At 38.5% G+C, this 25,754-nt stretch overlaps 1 protein-coding gene across 6 annotated transcripts in view; it reads left to right on the forward strand.

Moving 5' to 3' along the window:
- Positions 1-25,754, forward strand: part of INPP4B (inositol polyphosphate-4-phosphatase type II B) — a 718,440-nt gene that overhangs the window by 211,871 nt on the left and 480,815 nt on the right. Inside the window, exon 1 of one of the 6 annotated variants that reach the window (XM_067736787.1) lies at positions 11,747-11,845. The exons of the other annotated variants lie outside the window; for them this stretch is intronic. The gene's annotated coding sequence lies outside the window, so the exon portion shown is untranslated. Of the gene's footprint in view, positions 1-11,746; positions 11,846-25,754 lie in introns of those variants that run through there. 6 annotated transcript variants of the gene reach the window in all.

Raw genomic sequence — 25,754 nt, forward strand, 5'->3', positions numbered from 1 at the left:
TGTCTTTTCCCAAGACATTCTCTTGGCTAGCTTCCATTCATCACGAAAACTGGCTCCAGTAGCCTTCCCTGGGGTTGCTGGGGACGTCTTTCCTGACTACTCTTTTGTCTCAGGCTGGATTTGGTGTTCCACTTCCTGTCCTTAATCACCAAGGAATGGCAAGCCATTGCCACTCCACTTAGTACGTGCCATTGCAGTTTCCCCTTTTTTTTCCTCCTCTCCCAATTCCTGCATTAGCATCCTTTTCTCTCTTCGTAACAGTAGGGTTCTGGTAAAAGGTTAACTAATGACTGCTTACCCTCCCCCCCCCCACATGTATATCTGTGTATATAAATAGTATATACAGTAAGTCCCCTGCATACGAACGAGTTCCGTTCTGAGAGCGCGTTAGTAGGAAGTCCAGTTTGTTTGTAAGTTCATCAAAGTTAGCCTAGGTCCCCAACTAACACAATCGGCTGTATAGTACTGTACGGTAATAGATTCATAATACTTTCCACACAAATAATACATTAAAAAAAACACAAAAAATAAGGGAAACATTTTTAATCTTACAGTACAGTACCTTGAAAAGCACACTACAGTGCCAGCCACATCACCGCTGATTTTACGCTCGCTTCCTGACATCCTGGGCTTGAATTAAAGATACTGTACTACTGTATACAGTACTGTACAGTAAGGTACACAAAGCACAACCACTTGTAGAGGATGCATGCATGTGACAGTGTACGCCAGACACATGAACTAACTTACGTGATTGGACATGCGAACACATGTTCGCATCTTTAAAAGCTCACAACTTGAAGGTTCAAATGTAGGGGACTTACTGTAACGTGTACACACATATATGCATAGATATATACAAATGCATACATTTATTATAAATCTTACAGATATAAAGGTGGCACGCAAGTTACAAATGATATGATATGGAATGCACTATTAAATTCCATACAGTCGTTGATTCTCAGATAATGCTTTCATTCATTTTTGCCCAATTCTTGTACCCGTACCAACCTATGATTACAATTCACCTATGATGTGACCATTTTTAATGCTGTTTAACAGTTTTTAGCTGAATCTGCATGATTAACACATTGTCCATCGCTTTCTTAAGTCTAGATAATGAACAAACCAACAAATTAAGCCTTGATTTGTAGAGTCTGCTGATATCTGTGGGAAAAATATTTCCATCATGGTCAGTTTCAAGCTACCAGAATGAGATCCCTGAACACAAAGTTGGGAAGGGTGCTCAATAGCTCACTATTTTATGGTTTTCCTACCATGCAAATACAGTATATATATATGAGCATAGGTAATAGTAAGAGTTGTACAATAGTTAGGAATAATGAGTTTGGGGTAGCCTACCTTTGTCCCTAATATAATTTGTTAAATGATAAGTTTACATAATATACTTTAAAAAATAGTAGCTATGTTTAATAGCTGGCTCACAAAATTCCTGAAAATGTTACAATCAACTCTTGTGAGTTGGCTCACATTGAGGGCAAATGAGATAAATGTTATAGTAAACATTCAGAAATTGCACTTGGAAAGCCCAGAGAGGGAGAAGTTAATTCTGGATAGGGGATTCAAGAGAAAAATGAAAGCTATCACTACCCTTTGGACAACATTTCTTCTACAATTTAGTGTTTGGTTCATAAAACACTTTCATGCGTATAATCACATTGATCTCATACATATCCATGATATTAAAAGAGCCAGGGTTATAAACCCCTTTTACACCTGAACAAAGCAGAATTGGGGGATTTTCAGGTTTGATTTGTGGTTTTTAAGATTGTTTCAATCTCTATGGAAAATGTAAAGTCACATGACATAATTTTTGTCTTATAAGAGTTTTTCTGTCTCCTGTAAGAAACAGAAATGGGAAGAGAGAGCAGAAAGGAGTTCATGGAATCATGGGTTAAGACGGAGCTGACCGTATTGAGAAAGACGATTTAGCATGTGGAAGTCAGCAGTAGGCTGTCAGAGGGTGAGCTGCAGCTCTGTCAGCTACCAGTCGTGAAAACTGGGGCAAATTAGTTTAGTCTTCAGTGCTAGCTTTTCTTATCTGTAAAATGGGCATTATGTCTGTCTCCATTTCTAGAACCAAGTTTGCTTTCATGTGTAGTGTAGAATAGTGCCTTGAACTTGGTAAGTGTTGGCCTTCTTCACTGTTCCTCTTATTGCACATCACCAGTTTCTTTGTATCTTTTTACATAAAATATTTACAAACAGCATGAGCCTTACAACGGAAAATGTAGCACATTCTGCCAATGATCAGACCGTTCTTTCTGTTATCTTGAAATTGTTCCTTGTATTTAAAGATTCTGGATTTGGATTTGATATTTCTATTGTAGCAGGTGTGGCGGGGGGAGGTGATATGTAGCTGTGAAGACCCTTGGGTGTGATCACTAACCACAGGTGCTGCTTTTGATTTAAAATGTTTAAGATGCCAGAGTGAGGGAGGAAGATGGGGATAGTAGAGATGGGGTGAATGGGCCCCAAAAGTGACTTTTGTGCCTTTCTTTCCCTTGGAGGCATGATTTATGCACTCTTTTTAAAGCTTTGATATTTCTGCTTTAAGTTATCTGTAATTACTGTCCTTGTTGCCGATAGATAGCTATTTCTCATATTATATCTTTTGGTATATTATTCTCATTTGATATCCCTTGTTCAAATAAGGAAGTTAAAGGCATATAAGGAAAAACAATTGGTCATAACGTAGAAAGTCATACTCCAAATCTTACTATTGTATATTGTCAAGGTAAAAGACCACTTTTTATAAAAAACAAAAAACAAACAAAAAAACCCCTTTATTTCAAATGTAAGGACAACTTATCTTTGGGCTGATGAGATGGCATTTCCAAAGACTAAACACTGTCATTTCTGCCCTTTACTATTCTGGATCATTCTCCCACTAGAATGTAGTTCTAATAGGTCAGGGATTTTTATCAACTTTGTTCACTGCTATATTCCCAGCACCAAGTAAATGCCTGGTGCATATTAAACAAACGAATTAGCCCCAGCTGGATATTGAGTGGGCATGTAGCTGTGTTACATGTGCACTATGGGGAGATCACGAATGATATCCAGGCTGGTTTAAAAGCTAAGAGCTCCCGTCCTACAACTTAGTGGATTTGTAACCAGCTGTGAAAGGGCACAGGCAGGGATTCAATCCCTTAAATGCAACCTGAGCACACACAATATATAATTTTGCATACAGTACCTTGAATTATTTGAGCGACTAGGTAGGTGACATACATAGTAGTAACCACAAGGTCAAGGGTGTGATGGTGAGCGTAGTTATTGTAAGTTTTCTTTTTGTGACATGGCATCAAATATGTCAAGTTTGTACTTCTATTTTAATGCCAGCTTTTCCAGGAAGATCTTCATGGAGACAGGCATGAGTTTGAGGCAGGTGGTAGTTGCTAATAATAGTAATTATTGAATGTTTTCAATATGCCATCTCTGTCCTAAGCATTTTATAGTATTTTATTTAATACAGATGAAGCCTCTGTGAATAGCTCTCTTAGCTGTTATGATCATTCCACCTTACTGATGAGGAAATAGGACTCAGAGGTGTATACATATTATTATTATATTATTTTTATGAATATTTGTGTTATTTTTTACTATAGGACTTTTAAATTTATAATATAGCAACAATAGAAATATATTAGAAAGGCAGTGAGGTACGGTGGAGAAAGTAGATGGTTGGTAGAAAATCTTGATTCCATTAATTAATCTTGGTCACCTCACAACGCACAGTAGTAACAGCTGTTAAATTCGAGTAGGTCTTCAAAATCTGCAGGTTTTTTTTTTTTTTTTTAAGTTGCTTTAATTCTTGCTTTGGTTTTCTCCTTGAGTGAACCTGCCTACTGTTCTGTCCAATGGAAACTCTTCTTTTCTCCTTTTCTATTTCTTTTTCCTTTTGTTTGGCCTCTCATTGTAATTCTGCTGCATGATGGGTCGAATGGGATTTGGGGCTGAACTGAGAACCAAAAATAACGTGGCTAACACTTCCTAAGGGAAACCATATTGCACAGTAAATTTCTCTTCTTTTGACCCTTATCAGAGTTGAAAGTTATTTCAGCCAAATTAAGGATTAACAAGGCTTTAGTTGGATAGTTTGAGGCTCTCAGTTACTAGCTAAATGTCATTTGGGGAAACTGCTCTGGCTTCCACGAAATCTACATTTTCTTTCATTCATTCATTCATCCAGCTGTGTAACATTTAGTGAAGTCTGTCTGTCTGGAGCCAGTGCCATAGTGGGTCACAATGAGTGCCACTTTCCATGCAACCAGGGAGCTATGCAGCTGAAGGCAGGAGACTGCTGTATAAATAAACACGATATTCAATATGTTATAGTAATTGCTTTATAAGAAGCACACACTCGTTAACATGAGGATAGGAGAAACCTTGCTATATTCTGAGTCAAAGAGATGGGGAAGCCAATACTGAGAGAAGGATATTCGAGTTGAGCCCTGACAATTTTGAAAAGTACTCTGTTGATAATTGGTGATTTTCTGTCTCCAGTAACAGTGTAGCAGAAGGTGACATGAGAACATGATATCTCAGGGGAGACTCTCATTCCCTAAGCTTCATGTAACTTTGTCCAGCCAACGTAAGGCTGAGGGTTACCGTAGAAACAGCATTTAATGTCCAGAGGGCCTGCTCATGATGTCCACATGACGGGTAGAAAATAACTGCACAGAATTTTGAAAGAAGAGAGATGGTGCTAGGCTTTGGCAATGTGGGAAAGATTGGAGGAAGAGTGGGATTTGAACTGGACCATACACAGATAAAAGGCTAGCAGAGATTCCAGGTCAGGAAACACAGCAAATAAGAAGGCTGAAGGATATTCCAGGTTGGGAAATACAGAATACAAAGGAAGGAAGCAACTCTCCAGATGAAGTTGGGCGACAGTGCGAAGACTGGCTTTGCTAGAGTCGAAAGGTTAGCTGTAAACAGCTGGATATGATGTTGGAAATAGATGAGTTCAGATTTTGTAATATCTTAAGTGTCACATTAAGGCATTTGACATTGATGAAAGTACCAGTCCGAGAGTTAAGTGATTTAGGTTAGAATTATAGCTCTGGCCCTTTTTAGTTGTGTGATCTCAATCATGTCTCCGAATTTCTCTGAAGTTTACACCTATAAGATGGGGATAATACCATTTTTCCTATCAGGATGTTTAAAGTAATCAACTAAAAGAATATATATAAAAGTATTTTGTAAATTATAGAATTCTATGCAAATAAATAGATATATGCATAGTCAAGAAGTTACAAGTAGAGAGACGTGAGACAGTGGAGAATGTAAATTGTCAGTGGAATTCAAGATGGATTTAATGAGGAGGAGATTAAAGTCAAGACAGCAGGTGGCAATGGCTGCGGCCCAGTATGAGGGCCTCTGTTCAGAAGTCATTTGTGGCCATTCTCAAGCTAAACTTGGTCAAACCATGATTCAGCACAAGGAGTCTATAATGGTATGCTAAATCCTGCCCCCCACACACATCTTTTTTACCAAACTAATAAGGCTCAAGCCAAATTTAATAGATGGGAGTTTATAAAAGATGGATCCTGAGAGTGAGAAGGTGACATATGTTTTTCAGCACAGTAAAGTTTAGAAACAGGCTGGGGGAGATAACCTGTCTCTAGTCAGGTGTATGATTGATTTCTACAATTTTCATCCTCAGGCCAGAACCCTGCTAGCCTGCCTTACAACAAAGTTCTTCACTATATTATCTTGAAGAACAAAGAATTTCTGCCCACCTACGTCAGAAGCAAGCCATGAATAGATGTGGGGTCTTGGGCGTGGAAGAGAGGGAAGGGTTTGTTAAAAGAACAAAGGAACTGGGTAGCGCAATATTCAAGCTAGAAAATAGAAAAGGAATGTTTTCTGTCAAGGAAGATGGTGGCCATGTGTGTGTCCTGAGGGCCCAGGCCATGCTGAACTACTCAGAAGGGCAGACCAGATAGACTGAAGAAGCCACTTCTGAATCCCCATCCCCTCGAGGGCTCTTTGTGGATTGGCGTATAACACTTTACTCTGATGTGACAGTTAATTATTCTTCAGGTTTCCACGTGTGTGCTTGGCCGGCTGTTCCGTGGGGCCCTCTTCCCATTTCTAGTCACTGGTACATAAATATGAAGTTCTCCTCTGTGGAAAGCAAGAGGGTACAGAGAGCAGGAAAAGGGACAAATGAACCAGATGACAGAAGAATGTTTTTGTTTTGTTTTGTTTTGTTTGGCTTTACCAACCCTTTTTTTTGTGATAAAGAGCTTAGCACTGAGGTTGGCATTTCTATTTCCCTTCCTCCTGCCGTAACCAGGGGTTTTGGGATAAGGATTGCAATAGGTAGAGACAGTTGTGGGGAGTTGAGGCCACATCTTGTGTAACCCACCCAAACTAGCCAAGGTGCCCTCCCTGCCACTGTAATGCTTTAAAATACATGTAAGCATATATATATATATATAAAACATATAGCATGTACATATATAATATTAATATAATATATAATTCAAATATATATCATATTATGTAGTATATTGTATCATAATATATAATAAATATATAATGTATAATATATAATATATGTAATATACACATATAATAAATGAACCGTATATAATTATATATATTATGTAAATATGTATATATACATATATTTACATTTATTGAGTACCTATTCAATGCTTGTCAGCCATTCATTGAAAATTTACTTAGTGCCAACTATGAGACTCACAATTGTAGAAGGTAAGTGCATATTATCTCTTTCAATTTTACAATATAGAAAAGAAAGGTACAGGGAGTATAAGAATGTGGTCTAAGGTCAAAGGGCTAATAAGAGGGGGAATTGGAAAATTCTCACCCAGATAAAAAATTCCATGCTTAAGAAAATCTCAAATCACTAAATCCTCGCTTATTTGTCTGTATTTATACTAATCCTACAAGCTGAGGAGCAGAGAGGGTCTTTCTCTATAATAATAATCACATGCAAATTTCTCACCTACTTGTGCTTTTGCCAGAATATCGTGTTGTGGTTGTGAGAAGCAATGTTGTATTTTGATGTCTTTCCAACTTCCCACCAACTCCTCAGTATTGCTAAGATATTGCATCCCATTGCTACACCAGCATCAGTGTAACTTCTCACTCATTCCTGGAGGAAGCTTCCGGATGGGAGATACTCCAGAGCTTGTCTGCACAGGTACACTTTGCTCTCAGGCCTCCCTGGGCGCCACATGTGTGTCAGTGCCCAGCACCTCTCAGGAGGCTGGAGATGGCATCATTTCCTTACAATCCAGCTGTTGAGCAGAATTTCATAGTTTTATGTGCCAGTGATATAGATCTTTTTAAATCTACTGAATTCAACAACAGGGCAGTGTGACAGCCCATCTTCAAAGACAGGAAGGGCTTTGGAAAGTGAAGATACAATTAATGGAACCTGTTACTGACAACCCAAGAAAACGAAATCGTCAGTTTTGTTAACTATGAAGCAGTAATATATAACTGAAGCATGTAGAAAACGCCTAAATATTTCCAAATTTATTTTCCAATTTAACTATCCTGGTATAAACCAGAAAGCAATTCATTTATTCATTCACTCATTTATTCAATTAGTAAATGATTACTGAATGTTTTCTATTTATCAGGCACTATTAAGCACTATTTATCAACATAGCCTTTAAAAGTACCACTTGGCTAAAACATACATCTATGTTTTCTTTAACTAATTGGTGTTCTCTCTACTTCTGTAATAATGTGATTTGAATTAACTTTTTGCCGTCCCTTTGCCAAAATCCTCAAAGTGTCACTTTATTTACTTCCATGGCTGTTAATAAAACTTACTTTTCCACTTGCCAGGCCAATATTTTCAAGCTCTAGAAAGGTGTGAAACAATATTTCTTTGATTTTTTTAATTGCAAGGAGATAATTATACTACTTATGTAAAAACATTTATGAAGAATGAGCACATGTGATAAGAATGGAGTGTTGTTATTAAATAAAACTCACAACAACGATTCTTAGGCGCTTATGATTATATATAACCATTATTGGCCTACTGTAAACATACATGTTAATCAGTATATGTGAATGGTGGTCAGCTATTTTCCTTTACATCATCACATCAGAGTTTGCTCAGGTTAACCAGCTTGTAAAGGTATGGGGACAAAATGAAAAATCAGAGGCAAGAAGAGAAAGAAAAGATGAGGAAGATGGGAGCTGGGTGGATTTGAAGCTTTTCTGGATGCATAGTAGGTTTCCAACTGGGGATGTCAAGGTCCTCTCCATCTTCTCTCCTCCCCCTCCTGCCCCACTTTGCATTCTTCCTTTTCTGGGAGACAATGTAGGACTGAATGAGGACTCCCAGAAATTTTTGGTTAGGCGGGTCGGGCTAGTGAAAAGATGAAAATTTAATGGAAGCCAAGTAGAAAAACAGAGGGAGTTAATTACAAGGTGTAACTTGAGAATAAGAGAGATCTGATGAGGGACTTTTGGTTGTTATAGGTTGGAAGAGGATATGTCTTCCTTCAGGGGTGGTGGTGTGTGTGATGAGACGTAGAAAAGAGAAAAGAGGCCTGAAATGAAAAGAGAAGGAAGTACTCATTAGCAGTCAGGTCACATGTGCTGCATATATGCTACAGGTGGTGAAATCTATGATTAAGAGTTCATTTGAAGTCTTTAAAAGCATTTATTTATATGCAGAAATGTTGAAGTGACTTATATTGTTTAAAAATGGCTAATACGTTTCTTTTTCTTTTAAGTAGAGTTTAAAATGGCTTAATCCTAGAGCATCTTCTGAGTTTCCTACCAAGTTTAGAATCAACTTAGATCCTGCTTTCTTGGAGCTTATAGTCAATTGCAGGGTACTGAGTCTCCCCCTCAACTCAAATGAGCTCCAAATTACTTTTGCCAAACTTTCAGTTTGTATTTTATCCCCCCTGCCAAATTATAACACTTTAAGAAATCTTAGCTTTATTACTTTTTTTATTATTTATTTTATTTTATTTATTTTTGGCTGCTTTGGGTCTTCGTTGCTGTGCGCAGGCTTTCTCTAGTTGCGGTGAGCGGGGGCTACTATTCGTTGTGGTGCGCGGGCTTCTCATTGTGGTGGCTTCTCTTGTTGCCGAGCACGGGCTCTAGGCGCATGGACTTCAGTAGTTGTGGCGCGCAGGCTCAGTAGTTGTGGCTCCCGGGCTCTAGAGCGCAGGCTCAGTAGCTGTGGCGTATGGGCTTAGTTGCTCCGCAGCATGTGGGATCTTCCCGGACCAGGGCTCGAACCCATGTCCCCTGCATTGGCAGGCAGATTCTTAACCACTGTGCTGCCAGGGAAGCCTTCTATTCCTTTTTAATGAAAAAAAGCTTTGCAGTAAAATATTACTTACTTAATTTTCATAATGCATTGAGAATTTTCAGCAGGTAAAGGAACGAGTGTAAGAGGGCTCTAAGTTAATTTTCAAATGAGTATTCAGGGATTAAAAAAAGAGACAGAGAGAGAAAAGTCTGGGGCTCCTGGGATGTGGTTGTGGTTTTTTAGCAAGAGAACATATTAATGTCACTGGAAATTGGTTCGTGATTTGGTATGAAATGAAATACATGAAGAAACAAAAGTGTTTTCTTTCTGTTCTTTCACAGACACTGAAAAATGATGGGACTTTTTTAGCATATATTGTAGTTCTCTGCAGGGAGACACGAATTAATTTTTTCTCAGTTTTAGGTAGTCCCTACTTTTTCATACTTTTTTTTTTTTTTTTTGCATAGAAGGGTCTTATTGATTCTTACACCTAGCTACTCACTCAGAACCATAAATGTTGATTTTATTTTCCTACCTATATATTTCCAATATATATAGAACATTTTTATATGAGAGGTGGCATGTGTTTTATACACATACACACACACACACACACACACACATATATATATATATATATATATACACACACATACACACACAGTTGGTCTAATCCACTGTCTCTAGTCGCTGTATTCTTCATCATCAGTAGTGGAATGAAAGCATCTTTCACCTTTTATGTCGACCTATGTTTTATATGAGAGCTTTTCAGGAAAGAAAGCACATATTCCATGAACTACAGAGTACCAGAATGTGAATCTGGATGTCGGTGCTAGCTTTGAAATTAATCTTAGAATATAATCCTCTGTTTTTAAGAATTACCTATATTTTAGAGAAATTTTTATAACTATATAGGAGAGAAAGGAAGCAATCACTAGCACAGAGTAGTGGTAAAGATCCTCTTATTAACTGATTCGAACCTGGCTCTTTTGCTCACTTTTCCCATTTGTAAAATGGGCATGATGACAGTGCTCACAGTATAAGGTTGTTATGCAAATTGAGTGATTTAATATTTACAAGGTACTTAGATTTGGTATGCAGCACTATGTGGTTGTAAATAAACAAAAGCAAATAAATCACTCCTTGAGGGGTTGGGAATATACTAAAGCATACATAGGAATGTGTGTAAAGCAATAAAAATCCACTATTATTTGCAGTGGTAGGTATTTTGCGGGTTAATTTGCTGTTTATTTTGTGTATCTTTCCCTAATAATGTGGTATTTTGGAGTTCTTGGATCCTGATGTTGTTCCAGAAACTTCTATTTCTACTTTTTCTCTTTTGAGTTTGCTACATATTGTAAAACCTGAATATGGCAGATGGTTTACAATGCCACATAAGAAGACGCTTTTCCAATTATGTTTTCATCAGCCAAACGGCCCTGCTGTGATGGGAATAAATGGTTATGGCATTCCTATGAAATTGATATTGTCTGTTCCAGAGGCTATAGGATTGAACAAACACTGGTCAGAATTATCCTTCATCTTTTCCAAATGTAAGGTCAAAATTAAGATAAATAAAGGAAGATTGTGTAGTTTTCTCTTTCCTTCTTGCCTCCAGTAGCCATCTAGAATTTGTAAGACAGAGGGACAGAATGTGTGTGTGTGCTCAGTCCCATGTAATACAAAAGTACTTATTCACGCCCAAATACAGATTAAAAATGTAGGTGGCAAATTTAAATAATTCATTAAGTTGCTCTTTCATTCATGTAAAAAAAGTAGGTAAATATGGCAACCATTTAGTTTAAGTTCTAGTTTCAGCAGAACAGTTAGCTTTGAAAAGGTCAAGACTACTGACCTAAAAGTATTCATAATCCTTCTGCAATTACCATAGTAATTTGTTCCATATGCCTATGAATTGTTTCTCAGAGTTGCTGGATTATCACCTACTGAGAAGTTCAAAAATATCTATTTGGTATTTTTTCCAGCTGAGAAGCAATTCTGCCTCAATCCCGAGTAGCACTGAATTCTATGCTGAAGTGTGTCTTTTCAAATAATATCCTCTTCAGTAGCAGTTAAGTATATCTATGATTGTCTAGCAAGATTGTTTAAGTACTCCTTCTGCTCTTAATACATCAGTCATGGGAAAGAGACCATTGGTTTTGGAGAGCTGTCACTTTCGAGTGTTTTTGGAAAAATCCATTAAGTGCCCAATTTTCATTAACTTCTTTGGCATGCTTAGAAATGTACATGATATTACAGAGAGAGAGAAAGGGCATGATGATTGATAGCAGTGAAATCCAATGTCCGGGTCCTTTATTTCTTCAGTTAGTTATTGTTTAAACATTTCTGAAGCCCATTTTTATACGAGGCAAAACAGAGTTCCTGCAAGCAAGCCAGTTTCTGGGTGATTCAAGCGTTCAGGTAATGCTGTGGGGCAGACTTTGGACCTCGGTGACTCACGAGAAGCGAGGAAGGTTCAGATCGCACAAAGGCAGGGCTGAGAGCCAGCTTGAAAATGAAAGAAACGACTTGAGCAAAACAACTTCCTTGGTAAGATCAGACTGCTCCTTCTCCGTGTAATTTCTAATTCTACCCAACAGCAAAAAGAAGAATAGAAAAGGAAAAGGGAAAAGAATAATCAAAACCAAACTAAAGTCAGAGACAATGAAAGGAGAAAGGTTCGGTCCTGAGCTTCCAGTCTCTCCCATTTTAGTTCCGGAAGTGTAATCCTTTAATTGAAGCTTTGCTCTGCTCCCGAGCATTCAACTGTTACTAACAAATTTCATGGAGTGTCTATTTTGGAAACAGGGTTGTTTTAGGCAAGCAGTGTCTTAAGTAAATTTATGTTTTAATTGCAAGAAGGTAGAGTATGATTTGAGAGTACCCAAATTAGAAATGGTTTTTATTCCTTTTCAGGTGCATAAATAAATAAACAGCAATAATGAAAAACCTTTCTTAGAGTATGTAATGAACTGTGGTTGGAGAAGGATTTAAGAATGTGATTACTTTGGCTGTGGCAATGTAAGAGAAGAGCTGTGTTTATGTAGGGGATATGCCTTTCTGTGTGTACTTTTCTCATGTGTATATATTTATTTCATTGTTATTACAGGTATCAGAATAAGAAAAAAGTATTTAATGAGAATAAACACTGATTTCAGCAATATAGTCATTCAACCTTATAAAGTATTAGTTATAATGAAAGCTTTTTCTCGGTCATGCTACCCTTTCTGCAAAGAGGAAGGGAGGCACTCTGCTTCTTTTCGTGTCATCACCTGCCTTTAACGGAAGGGTGATGGGCGGGGGGTGGGTGGTGGTGGGGAGTGTAAGGTGTGGGTGAGGGGTGAGTAGTGGGAGGGTGGGATTCTGGGCTAAACAGCACTTCTCCCACCACCGGGAGGGAGCTGCTGGAACAGCTGTAGTGAGTGATCAGCAAGCTTTGCCTGGGTCCTCATTTCTGTCAAGGCTAAGTGATGCCCTAGACTCCAACGGGTTGAGTGGTGGGTCTCCTGCCCACCCTCAGAGCTGACCTAGGTTATGTTGCTCCCTGTGGATTCAAATATATTCAGGGAATGAGACTCTTCTTCAATGTAGATATTCAGGATGCAACACTTCTGCCAACTAATCCAGAGCATTGAAACCTAAAACTCTAGCTCCTGTCTGCTCTTAAAACAGGTGGGGACTCTGTAATGGCCTATATGGGAAAAGAATCTAAAAAAAAAAAAGAGTGGATACATGTATATGTATAACTGATTCACTGTGCTGTACACCTAAAACTAACACAACATTGTAAATCAGTTATACTCCAATAAAAATTAAAAACAAACAAACAGAAAACAGATGGGGAGAGCTGGTAAGAATTCAATTGCATATACCAGGAACTTTTCCATCTAACCTATGTATAAATATTCGAATGTGCAGGACTAGATAACCTGAGTTGTAACATTATAGCACTTGAGTGGATGATGTCTGAGGTTGACTAGGCCCCTACTGTCAATCAACTGATCGTTGAAAGTCCTAGGAGGCTCTGAATATGGTCTTTACTTTTGTGTAAAGCCCAATGGGACTCACAAAAAGGGAACTTCCCTTATTCCTTTACATTTTTTAATGAGTGGCTTATAATTTTGCACATAGCCTGATTGTGCACTTAGAGATCGACAGTTGCTGATGTTTGCAGTTCTTTTGAATCCTTTGGAGAGTCTTGATATTCACAAAAATTCCCATAGGCCACAGAAACTTCCGAACTTGGAAGAACTGGGTTTAAAAACTGGTTCTGCCCCTTACTGGCATCGTGACACCGCACAAGGTACATGTGCTCTTCAAACTCAGTTTCTTCATGGAAAATGCACCCGTTCGTACATGCTATATCTCCTTCCTGCACTGCAGACTCATCTTGCCTACTACCTGCTAGACATTCTCTTTAGGATATCCTGGTGATGCCTCAAACATTTGTCCCAAATGGAATTCCCTTACGTCTCCTTCCATTGACCCACCTGCTGCCTAGACACCCAGGTGCTCAGTCTAGTAATAGGGACCTTCTTTTCCCTCCTTCTCCAGTCCCTTCACATTCAGTGAGTGGAAAGTTAATTTTGATTTTTCTTCCCATTATTTCTTGGCTTGCTCTCCTCTTCTCCATTTCTAATACCAGTACGCTAGTTGAGGTTATTATGACCATGTGCCTGAAATAATGTAACAGATTCCTATCAGGCAGAGATGCTTTCCCCAGCTTTCATTTCCACCCCCTTCATTTTATATCTTACTCTCTGCTTGAGACACAGCTGTCATCCTGTCATTTTCTTCTTAAAAGTCTTTCAGTGCATCTCTGTGAATTGAATCAAGGCCAAACTGAAAGTACATGGAACACGTGAGTGTACCCTAGTGTGTCTAATACGAGGTCGACGAGGCTCCGGCGATCGATACATTTTCTCTAAGCTTTCCTCATATTTAAGTTCAGGTTTTACATTTTTGGCAAAGATGCCACAAAGTGAGGTTGTGACCTTCTCAGCACATCAAATCAGAAGGGATTTGATGTCGGTCTGTTCCATTACTGAAAATGGTAACTTTGATCACTTGGCGAAGGTGATGTCTGTCAGGTTTCTCCACTGCAAAGTTACTGTATTTCTTTGTATTTAATAAAGATCTTACAGAGAAGTAATTGGAGAGTATCTAGTTAGCTTGTTATTTAAAACACTGTTGGCACTAATTTTAGAATCCTTTGAAGATTCTTGCCTGAGACAGTTATTACTGTGGGGTTTGCCAAATACTAGTTGGAAATTTACAGTAAGGAAAATTTTACTCCATTCATTTATTCATCCATTCACTCATTATTTATATTAGTATGGGCAAAGGAACTCATTTTATTCCATGGCTTATAATGTGTCACAATCATTTTTTTTGTTGTTCAGTTTTCCCAGATTTGGCCTTTGGGAGTTCCCTTCAAGTTGGCTCCTGTATCTTTTTAGAATTTCTCTTTAAAACACTTTGATATTTTCTGGCACTGCAAGACATTTTAGGCTCATCTTGCACTTTTCCTGCCCCATTCCTGCAATCAGCTGTTTCTCCAAGGACTAGTAGTTTTCTTTTATTGGAGCATGGTGTTTAGAAACCAAGATTTGGGCAGTGAATGGGCTCATTGGTACTGGGGTATCACAGTACCTGACCAACACTCTTGAAAATTGTCAAGGTTGTGAAAAACAAAGACAGACTGAGGACCTGTTTCAGATTAAAGGAGACTAAGAGAAACATGACAACTAAAGGCAAAGTGTGATTTTTGGTTGGATCCTGAACCAAAAAGAACATTAGGGGGGCAATTGGAGAAATTTGAGTAAGTTCTATAAATTAAATATTACTGTGTATTATATTATAGCCTTATACATATTTATCTTCCTGTAATGGTCAACTCAAAATAACATGACCATTCACATTATTATTGATTTAAAAAATATGTATATGTATAGCTGATTCACTTTGTTATAAAGCAGAAACTAACAAACTATTATAAAGCAATTATACTCCAATAAAGTTGTTAAAAAAGAATAACTCAAAAAAAAAAAAGAATAATTTAGATCTCTGCAATTGAAGAAACTGAGCTAAATTAGGGACAGGATATTCAGAAGAGAAATAAAATTATACTTGGTGTTCTAACTATATCATTTAGGATTTTTGAAAGAAATGATCATGTATACCACAAATTATCTAATTAATCTCCCTTTGATGAACATTTACATTGTTTCAAATTTCCCCAGCTGTTGTGTAAGTCTGTATTAACATATTTCTACATACATTTTCAAACATTTGAAAATCTCCTTGGTATACATTTCTTGAAGGTTGGTTAAATAATTTATGGTACAGCCATAAGCAATATGAAGTCATTAAAAATTATGATATAGATCAGCAAACTATAACCTATGGGCCAGATCATCCTTGCTTATTCATTTACATATTGTCTAAGGCTACTTGCATGCTACAGAGCAAGGACAGAGTTGAGTAACTGCAACAGGGACCATATGGCTCACAAAGCCCAAATATTTACTATTGGTCCTTTGCAGCAAAAGTTTCCCAACCCTGATATGGATTATTACATGCAGAATGACAATATTCTGTGAAAAAGACACATTTTATTACATATATTATTATAGATCCGTATATATATAATTTTTTCATTTTTTAAAAATTTAAGTATAGTTGATTTACAATATTATATTTGTTTCAGGTGTACAATATAGTGATTCAGTATTTTTTTAAACATCTTTATTGGAGTATAATTGCTTTACAGTGGTGTGTTAGTTTCTGCTTTATAACAAAGTGAATCAGCTATACATATCCATATATCCCCATATCTCCTCCCTCTTGCATCAAGTTATTACAGAATAATGGCTATAATTCCCTGTGCTGTACGATATAACCTTGTTGCTTATTTTTTTTACACATAGTAGTTTGTATCCTTTAATCCCATACCCCTATCTTGCCCTCCCCCCTTCCCTCTCTCCACTGGTATCCACTAGTTTGTTTTCTGTATCTGTAAGTCTGTTTCTATTTTGCTATACGCATTCCTTTTTTAAGTTTTTTAGATTTCACATATAAGTTATAACATACGGTATTCGTCTTTCTCTGTCTGACTTATTTCACTGAGCATAATACTCTGTAGGTCCAACCACCTTCGGCAAATAGCATAATTTCATTCTTTTTTATGGCAGAGTAATATTCCACCACACACACACATGTGCGTGCTCATGTGCATCTTCTTTATCCATTTGTCTATTGATGGACACTTGAGTTACTTCTATATCTTGGCTATTGTAAATAGTGCTGCTATGAACATTGGGGTGTGTGTATCTTTTTGAGTTAGTGTTTTCATTTTCTTTGGATATATACCAAGGAATGGAATTGCTGGATCATATGGTAGTTCTATTTTTAGTTTTTTGAGGAACCTCCATACTATTCACATAGTGGCTACACCAACTGACATTCCCACTAACAGTGTACAAGGGTTCCCTTTTCTCCACATCCTTTCCAATATTTGTTATTTGGAGACTTTTTGCTTATAGCCACTCTGAAAACGTGTGAGGTGATATCTTATTGTTATTTTGATTTGCATTTCTCTAATAATTAGTGATGGTGAGCATTTTTCAAGTGCCTGTTAGTTATCTATATGTCTTCCTTGGAAAAATATCTATTCAGGTCTTCTGCCCATTTTTAACTGGGTTGTTTGTTTTTTTGATACCAAGGTGTGTGAGCTGTTTATATATTTTAGATATTAACCCCTTGATGGTCATATCATTTGCAAATACGTTCTCCCATTCATTAGGTTGTCTTTTTGTTTTGTCGATGGTTTCCTTTGCTGTGCAGAAGCTTTTAAGTTTAATTAGTTCCCATTTGTTTATTTTTGCTTTTATTTCTTTTGCCTTGGGTGACAGATCCAAAGAAATATTGTGTGATTTATGTCAAAGAATGTTCTACCTATGTTCTCTCATTGGAGTTTTATGGTTTCAGTCTTACATTTAGATCTTTAGTCCATTTTGGGTTTATTTTTGTACATGCTGTGAGGAAATGTTCTAATCTCATTCTTTTATGTGGAGCTGTTCAGTTTTTCCAGCACTATTTATTGAAGAGACTGTATTTTCTCCATTGTATATTCTTGCCTCTTTTGTTGTAGATTAATTGACCATAGGTATATTGGTTTATTTCTGGGCTCTCTATTCTGTTCCATTGATCTATGTGTCTGTTTTTGTGCAATACCATGCTGTTTTGATTATTGCAGCTTTGTAGTATAGTCTAAAGTTGGGCACATGGAACTTACAGCTTTTTTATATTTCTCAAGATTGTTGGGCAATTCAGGGTCTTTTGTGGTTCCATATAAATTTTAGCATTATTTGTTCTAGTTCTGTGAAAAATATCCTGGGTATTTTGGTAAGGATTGTTTACATCTGAAGATTGCTTTGGGTAATATGGACATTTTAACAATATTAATTCTTCCAATCCAAAAATGTGGGATAATTTCCATTTCTTTGTGTCAACTTCAATTTCCTTCATCAGTGTTTTATAGTTTTCAGAGTATAGGTCTTTCACCTCTTTGGTTAAGTTTATTCCTTGAAAGTACCTAGGAATTTATTCTTTTTGATGTAATTTTAAATGGGATTTTTTGTTTTTGTTGTTCTTCCCCTCCTACCTGATTCCATGTGCATCTTTCCTACAGCTTTGATTTTACAGGAGTCTTTCATCCAATTTCCAGTTCATTTTCAGTAAGAATTATTCCACATGTAGATGTATTTTTAATATATTTATGTCTGGGGAGTGAGTTTCACATCCTCCTATTCTGGCCATCTTGATTGCTCTCCTGTATATATATAATTTAAATCAAAAATCCTATTAATTTAAAATTAGTTATGGACAGAGAGACTCTGCAAGGTTGTTCACCAAAGTTCATAAGTAGGTCCTTTTTTTTGTACATTTTTATTTATAATTTTATGTATACTTTGTGCTTTCTTAAAAGGGTTGTATGAATTCTGTTTTCTCATTTTTACTTCAAGATAACTACTCAAACCACACTCTTCAGTCTTCTGCACCCAAAATTGTAGTGAAGCGAGAGCACAGTGATCACAAGAGACTTTGAATGACACTTAATTTTTAAGTAGGGCAACCACTCACTGTAGTTTGCCTGGAACAGTGCTATTTTATGGCTACTGGGACTACAGTGTCATTGTAGCCACATTTTTCTCTTAACTCTGTAGTAGATCTTCCCAGCCTCTTAAGCTGCTATTCATCTTTTATGTGTCCTTTAAATGTTTCGGTACCTCTGGGTTCTGCCACTGGCCTGGTCCCTTCTTACTCCGATCAATCTCCCAGGAACTCCCCAGAACTCTCCCAACTCCCATAGTTTAGTTTACATCTATACACTGATACCTCCTAAATGTGTACCTTTAACTTCCAAACCAGTGCTTTCTGGACATTTTTAAGATATTTCAAATCTAATTTAATCCAGTGCCATCCTTGACCCTTCCTTTGCCCTCCACTTGCATTTCTTCAATCAACAAAAATCCCTGGCAATTTAACCTCCTAAATATTTCACACATTGGTCTCCAATTTTTACTATTACTGTCCTAATTCAGATTTTCTTTTTTTTCGGTACACGGGCCTCTCACTGTTGTGGCCTCTCCTGTTGCGGAGCACAGGCTCCGGACGCGCAGGCCCAGCGGCCGTGGCTCACGGGCCCAGCCGCTCTGCAGCACGTGGGACCTTCCCAGACCGGGGCACGAACCCGTGTCTCCTGCATCGGCAGGCGGACTCTCAACCACTGTGCCACCAGGGAAGCCCTCAGATTTTCTTATCCTTGCCTCTTTCACTGAATGCCTTCAGTTACCTACCAAACCTCAGGCAGAAAAATCAGTCTTAAATGCCAACCTGAACGAGTGCCTGAGTCACTCTTTTTCTTAAATCACTTCAGGAGACTTCCCATTGCCTAGTGACATTTTTTAAAGTGTGGACCATGTACAATCTACATCAGACCCTCCTGGGTTATATATTAAAAAGGCAAATTAAAAAAAAATTGAAGCCCGAAGTCTGGGGTCCATTACAAAGTTACTGGATCAGAATTTATAGGTGATCGAACCCTAGAAATTTCTGTTCTTACCACCACCAGATGACTTTTATGTGCTTTCATGTCTGAGAACTACTGCTGTCCTAGGCCTATATCAAGACACTTCTATCCAAGGTGTTTATGAGACAGTCCAAGACCTTCATGGTCCAGTTCCTATTAACTTCTCTAGTCTTATTTCTTGCCATTTCCTAACTAAAATTTCACATTCTACTAATGTAAATTCCTGTATATTCCTGCTTCTACCTTACTGTTCAACTTCTGTGTATATTTACCATTCCCTGTGACTGAAATACCTCTTTCCCCTTACTTCTCCTGGCCCACTCATAAGTAAATGTCAAGCCCTCACTTGGGTATCTGTGCTGCAAGTCTTCCTGGCATCTCAGGATGGACTGTGCACCAGAGAGCTCTGTCTCCTCAATGCACTGTTACTGGGCTTTGTCATTGCGCCTGGTGCATAGTTCATCCTTAACGATGGTTTGGCAAATTAAGTTAATAATAGAGTTCTATGAAGCCCCTTAGAGTATATGGATTCTATCCACTGTCTTTTGTTGTGTGAGAGATCACCACAAAATTTCGTGGCTTAAAATCACCACTGCTTATTTAGCTCATAAGTCCATGCAGTTTGGTCTGCAATCAGCTAGGTAGTGCAGTTTGGTCTGCAGTCAGCTAGGTAGTTAACTGGGGTTACTCCTGCGTCTGTGGGGAGCTGCTGGTCAGCTAGGTGGCTCTGCCGCTAGGATTGGCTTTTTGTTGGCTGGAGCAATGGCAATTGCTGTACCATGATCTCCTCAGGGGGTAGAAGGCTCCATCAGCCAGGATTGGGGCTTGTTCAAATGGAGGTGGCAGGTTCTGAGGGAGAGATAGAGAGAGGTTTATTCTCAGAACTGGGAAAATATCATTTCTGCCGCTTTCTGTTAGCCAAAGCAAGTTAAACACCAGGTCAAATTTGAGGGTGAGCAAATAGACTACATTTATTGATTGGAGGCACTGCAAAGTATTATGGCCATTTTTGCAATCTATTCCGTGGGTCTATGTATATGAATTGATAAATATCTTTTACAATGTAACTATAAACTGGATTATAATTTTCTATCACTGTCACTGCTCTTGCCTTTTCAATACCCTTATTTCTTTAATCTTCAAACCATTTTATAGCCAAATGTTGATGCTTCTTTTCCAGTTCTGTCACCTAGTTCTTCTTCAGTTAGCCTCTTCCGGAGTACCATTTGCATCTATTCATGAACAGTATAAATAAGCATGTACCATTTAGTTAATTACTTGGATTTGGTTTAAGTCTTGAAATGAAGCCAACATTCCCCAACACAGCAAACAACAGACTCTAAGTATGGAAATGGACATGGCTGCCAGTAAGAAAACATACCATTCCCGTATCCTTGAATGTATCCTGAATCCTTTCATTTTTAGCTTTACTGCCTTAAAAAATTGACAATAGCCAGCTTTCGTTCTGCCATATCAGCTGACATATTTTCTGTTTTGAAAGGGATATTCATCTTTCTGCCTACTGGAGGGTCCCTTCACTGCTAAAAAGAGCTTTCTTTAAAGGGCAGAGCCATCTAAGGTCAAGTCCGTTGGCCTGCGTACTGGTAAGGACAGTTACGCTTTGAATTAGAGCTCGTGCTTTGAACCCTAGCATTCATCATTAGAGTCTGCACCTTCCTTTCCCGATTTCCATGGTTCGTCTGGGAACTTTAACCTCTTTGGCATTTTATCCCCTCCCCAGACCTTAGAAGGAAATGTAGCAATATCGAACATTTCCAAATAACCTAAGGGAACAGCATGGAAATTATCAAGCAGGCTTTTCAGTTTTCTACCATAGGGACTTTTTTTTTTTTTTTTTTTGGCCTTAATGCCTCTCTAATTTTCCTCCTCATGGATTCTGAATTAAACTCTCAACAATCCTTGATATTTTATTCTTAACACAAAAACGGATTTTATGCAAGCACTTGGGAACTGGACAATTCTGCTTCCGAAAAGCAACAGAATTTCTTTCTTATTTTTGAGGGCACCTCAGTCACCAGAGTTTCCCGGTTCTTGGTCTCATCAAAGCTTAGCATCCAAGCCTATCACTCACTGAGGGGAAAAGGTCCTAGCATTTGCTTTGTGACCTGGGATCTATGGGATGTAAGTGTGTGTTACAAAACTTAATGCACAAAGCTGCTGCTGTTGGTACAGTCTGGTTCATGGAGAGATGGGATTTAGCTACCTGTAATGAGAATTCGGTGTGACTGGAAATTGAACAGAAGCATCTCTTTATCGAAGGTGCTGAGCCTTATAACAATCATTCAGTGGCAGAAGTTATTATTTTTCATATTACTTTTCAACTATAAAACCTTTCAGGGCCTCATCAGAAAATTCCTCTCCTTGTTCAAGCAACAAAAAACTTGGTACCTTTTTCTTTACAACCACATAAAGCAAAACAATGCCGTAGTACCCCTCCCCCACCACCCCTTTAAAGATCTGTCTCAGTTTTTCTCTGAGTTAAAGATCCTTTTTTTCTTTCTAGGTCAGAACTGTCCTCTCATGAAATTTTATTTTCCTCTTTTTCCCCCTGTGAGAATCTCAAGGAGAAAAAAAGTGAGAGCCAGAAAGAGAGAAAAGAGAGAGAAAAAACAAAGCTAGACAGGATGCTGGAGACTTGAAATGTACATAGAAACTTCTTTGAAAAAAATAATATTTTTTATCCTTTAGTTAGAATCTTTCATACAGTGTGTGCATAAAAAACATGTCAGTCTTTCGGCTCTTTAGAAGATCAGTACCATAAGAATCTCAAATTAGATATTTGAATTAAAGTTAGGGGAAAAGCATTCTCTTACTTGCTCCATTCACAAATCAACTTTAGAAACTTGAACAAGTCATATAGTTTTTCTCCTTCAGTTTTTCTGCTTATAAAATGGTATCTATTCAAGTGAAATAATTTTGTGAATTGGTTTCTGTTTCAGAAGTATATTTTCATCAATTCTCTTTTTTGAGCAGTACTCTACTATATTCTTCCCCACCAGAAAATATATCTAGAAAAATTAGTGAGTAGAGAATATTTTTAATTTTTGGTCTTCTAGCAGATCTGATAAAAAATAGTTTAAGTTCTCATCTCCTGTATATTTGTGAGTTATATCATTAGTGAGCTTAGCTCTAACATATATATTCTGTAAATTTAAGTATGGTCTCATGAAATATTTTTCTCTGAAATTTATAATGCTGGTTCGGCAACCATTCCCTGGAGAACAACAGGTGATATTCAAAAGGTAGTTTTCACCAAAATGACAGCACCCAAAGTAAGGGTTTTATCAACTGGGGTGAGAATGATTTTTTAAAATCAATACTGGCATTTATGAGCTTTCAGGATTAAGAAGTATCTTAAATTCCATAGACAGGCTGCTTGCCTTGTTGTGCTCCTGCAGCCTCAGAGCGGAAGAAGGGAGGACCAGGTCAGGGCTAGCATTCTCGTGGGGGGCTAGGCATGCTTGGAAGAGACACGTGGCTGGAGCAGGGGAGGGTTTCAGAAGATGTCTTTCAAAGGACAGCCTTCTGGTGTTGAGGATTAGATCTTGCCGGAACACTTCACTTCTGTGGTGATCTCAGTAGAGACAACATTGCTTGATAAACCCCCGTTTTGGGAAATTATAGGAGACCTATTTGATTACTTGTACTTCTTGCTGCTTATCTGATGTGAGTGGACGAGGCTCTGCAGAGTCCATACCCAGAACACTATTCAGACCAGGCACATCTGATGGACAGAATTACAGCCGCCCTAATCCTACTGTAGGGTTTTCAAGTGTATAAAAGCCTTGTCCGTGGATTAAATGTAAATAAATAACTCAAAGCTTTTTAAACACGTAATAGGAGGAAGAAGAGCAAGCAATAATAAAGGGTAATTCAGTAGCTTTCTTCCCTCATTATTTTTAGTGTCCTCTTGGCAAAATGTTCAGTTTACGTGCTCAGAGTTTAAAGCATCTCAATGCCACGTCTAGGTAAAGTAGTGCCGTCATTAATATATGAGTATTGAGTTGCCATGGGTTTGTCTGTAAAAGACTATGATTATAAGATTAAATATGTGTAGAAGTACAGGCAATACTCTAGAATTAAATCACAATATTGATAAGACAGACACATGTGATTTTACTATTTGCTAGTCTACTGCTGTATTGAAGCATTAAAAGTTGCTTTTAACAAGACATCCTTGCTGTTCTATGCTTTTGAATATTATACACAATTATCCATTAAAATGAGAGGTAAATCCTCCACTTTAATCTTGGTTCATTAAATACAAAGCAGACATTCAAAACTAACATGAAAAAAAGTATTCCCCTCAAGCCACAAAAAGGAAACAAAAACACACAAGAGTGAAATAAAATTGTAGCCTCACAACCATTCTCAGATACCTGAGGTTCTCAGCTTTTAACACACGCACTGTCATTGCATCATTCCATTAGTCCATATTCATTCCTTTTTATCACACTTATTGCAGACACGTTTGCTTATTGCCAACTAAAAATGAGAAGCATTGTCACAACTTCAGGTGCATTAGCCCTTCAGCTAACATAACAATTGGGAGAATCCCAGAGCCACATCACCTGGAATCATTGTGGTCTGGATGTTACTAGCATTCTCAGCCTCCAGGTCTCCTGGCCTTTGGGCCACGTGGAAAAGCTGGGCTTCTCAGCTCCTTGCAGATGTGCACCTCTGGATAATGAGCTATGAGAATTGATAGTGTCAGTTCCAGCCTGAGGCTGTGAAAACTCCCTTGTGATCCTCTAGTCTGGCTTCACCTGCCAGGAAGTCAAGAAGGAGACTTGGTCCTGATGAAGCTTCAAGGAGGTGAGACCTCCTTTAGCCCAGGTCCCTAGTTCCTACCTAGAGCAATTCTTCCCCACTTCCCGACACCCATTGAATATATAGGAGAGGGAGGAAATAAACCTTTCTTATGTTAAGCCACTGAGATTCCCAGGGAAATTTGTTAACAGGAGCACAACCTAGCCTACCCTAAATAGTTCCTACAGGTTGAATAATTTCCTTAACTTTAGGCTTCATATTTAGGTGTATCAGTAATTGTTTCTAAAAGAAGTCCTACTTCCTCCTTAACTTTCAGTTTTCATCTTTCTTCTTTCCTTATTTTCTGCTGCCAAAAGCAAATTGTGGTCAGTGTCTTATTTGGGCCAGGGTGATGAAACCTGGAAGATAGTGAGGGTGTAAAGAAAAGGGGGCAGGACAGATAAATACCATGAATCCAGAGGACGGAGCAGAGTCAGTCTAACTATCAAGGCACAGCAAGCAAAAGGGGCAACAAGTGACCGGAATATACGGGCTGGGCTCGGAATTTGGGGGTCAAGGTTGTGAAGAGGGCTCAGACAGAGGAATGAGGCCATGCTGTGGGCCCGTCCAGAGTTTTGAGATGGCAGGGAGGGGGGAGAATTCAGAATGAAAGGCTATGACCAGTGCGTAGGATTGAAAAGGGCAAATACGGCTGCCTTGGTTGGTACCGTGGATGTGAGGCCAGGACCTGCCAAGGAAGCAGAGCCTCAGATGCAGAGGAACTGGGCAGTGAGGCCAAACCCAGCCCTGGACAACCGTGCCTCAAATGCAGGGCTGAGAAACAAGATTGCCTTTTTGTCTCCAGATTGCTTGTTTGGCATTCCTTGTGGCTCTGGGGCCAGGGCCAGAACCTAGAAGGGGAAGGAGGGGGCTGAGCCCACAGATGAGACAAGAATCTCTGCAAGAACAGACATTAGAGATCACCACAGTGGGGAACCCTACCATTTCTGATGGACCTATTTTGGGGCTCTCAGTTCCATTTTTTATTTTGTATGGAACTTAAGTTATATCAATTCCATCTTATATTTCATCACGGTCAGTCCCTGTTACTACCTGTATAGTTTTTTTTACCATTTATCAGATACCTACAAGGACTCTTCACAATTTGGGGGTTTATATTTACTGTGACCACATCTATCACAGATTTTATGATGTCGTGTGGAACGTTAAGAAGGTCCCTTGGAGCGTGTGTCTGTCCTCCTGAGTGTCTACCCTGTTCTGCCACTGACAGCTGCCCATGTGACACCAGTGGGTCATGTGACCTCCCTGGCTGTTTCTTCCTCTGTGGAGGCAGTGGGTCTGTGTGTTTGTGGGAGGTGGTAGGCGTGGGTGGCCTTTGATGAACATCAGCGCCTTTGTGTCTCTTCAGTTCTCTGCAGTCATCCTCTGTGGTGAGTCTGCCTTTCACAGAAGTTCCATTTCTGGGAACTAAAGGAACTCGACATGCTCCCCCTCTTCGTCTCTTCTCGGCGTTGATCTGAACATCCAAACCTTAATTCAGCTCCGACTCCTATCCCTTCTTGATTTTCTCCTCTC

This window comes from Pseudorca crassidens, chromosome 4 (genome assembly GCF_039906515.1).
Source record: "Pseudorca crassidens isolate mPseCra1 chromosome 4, mPseCra1.hap1, whole genome shotgun sequence".
Lineage (NCBI taxonomy): Eukaryota > Metazoa > Chordata > Mammalia > Artiodactyla > Delphinidae > Pseudorca > Pseudorca crassidens.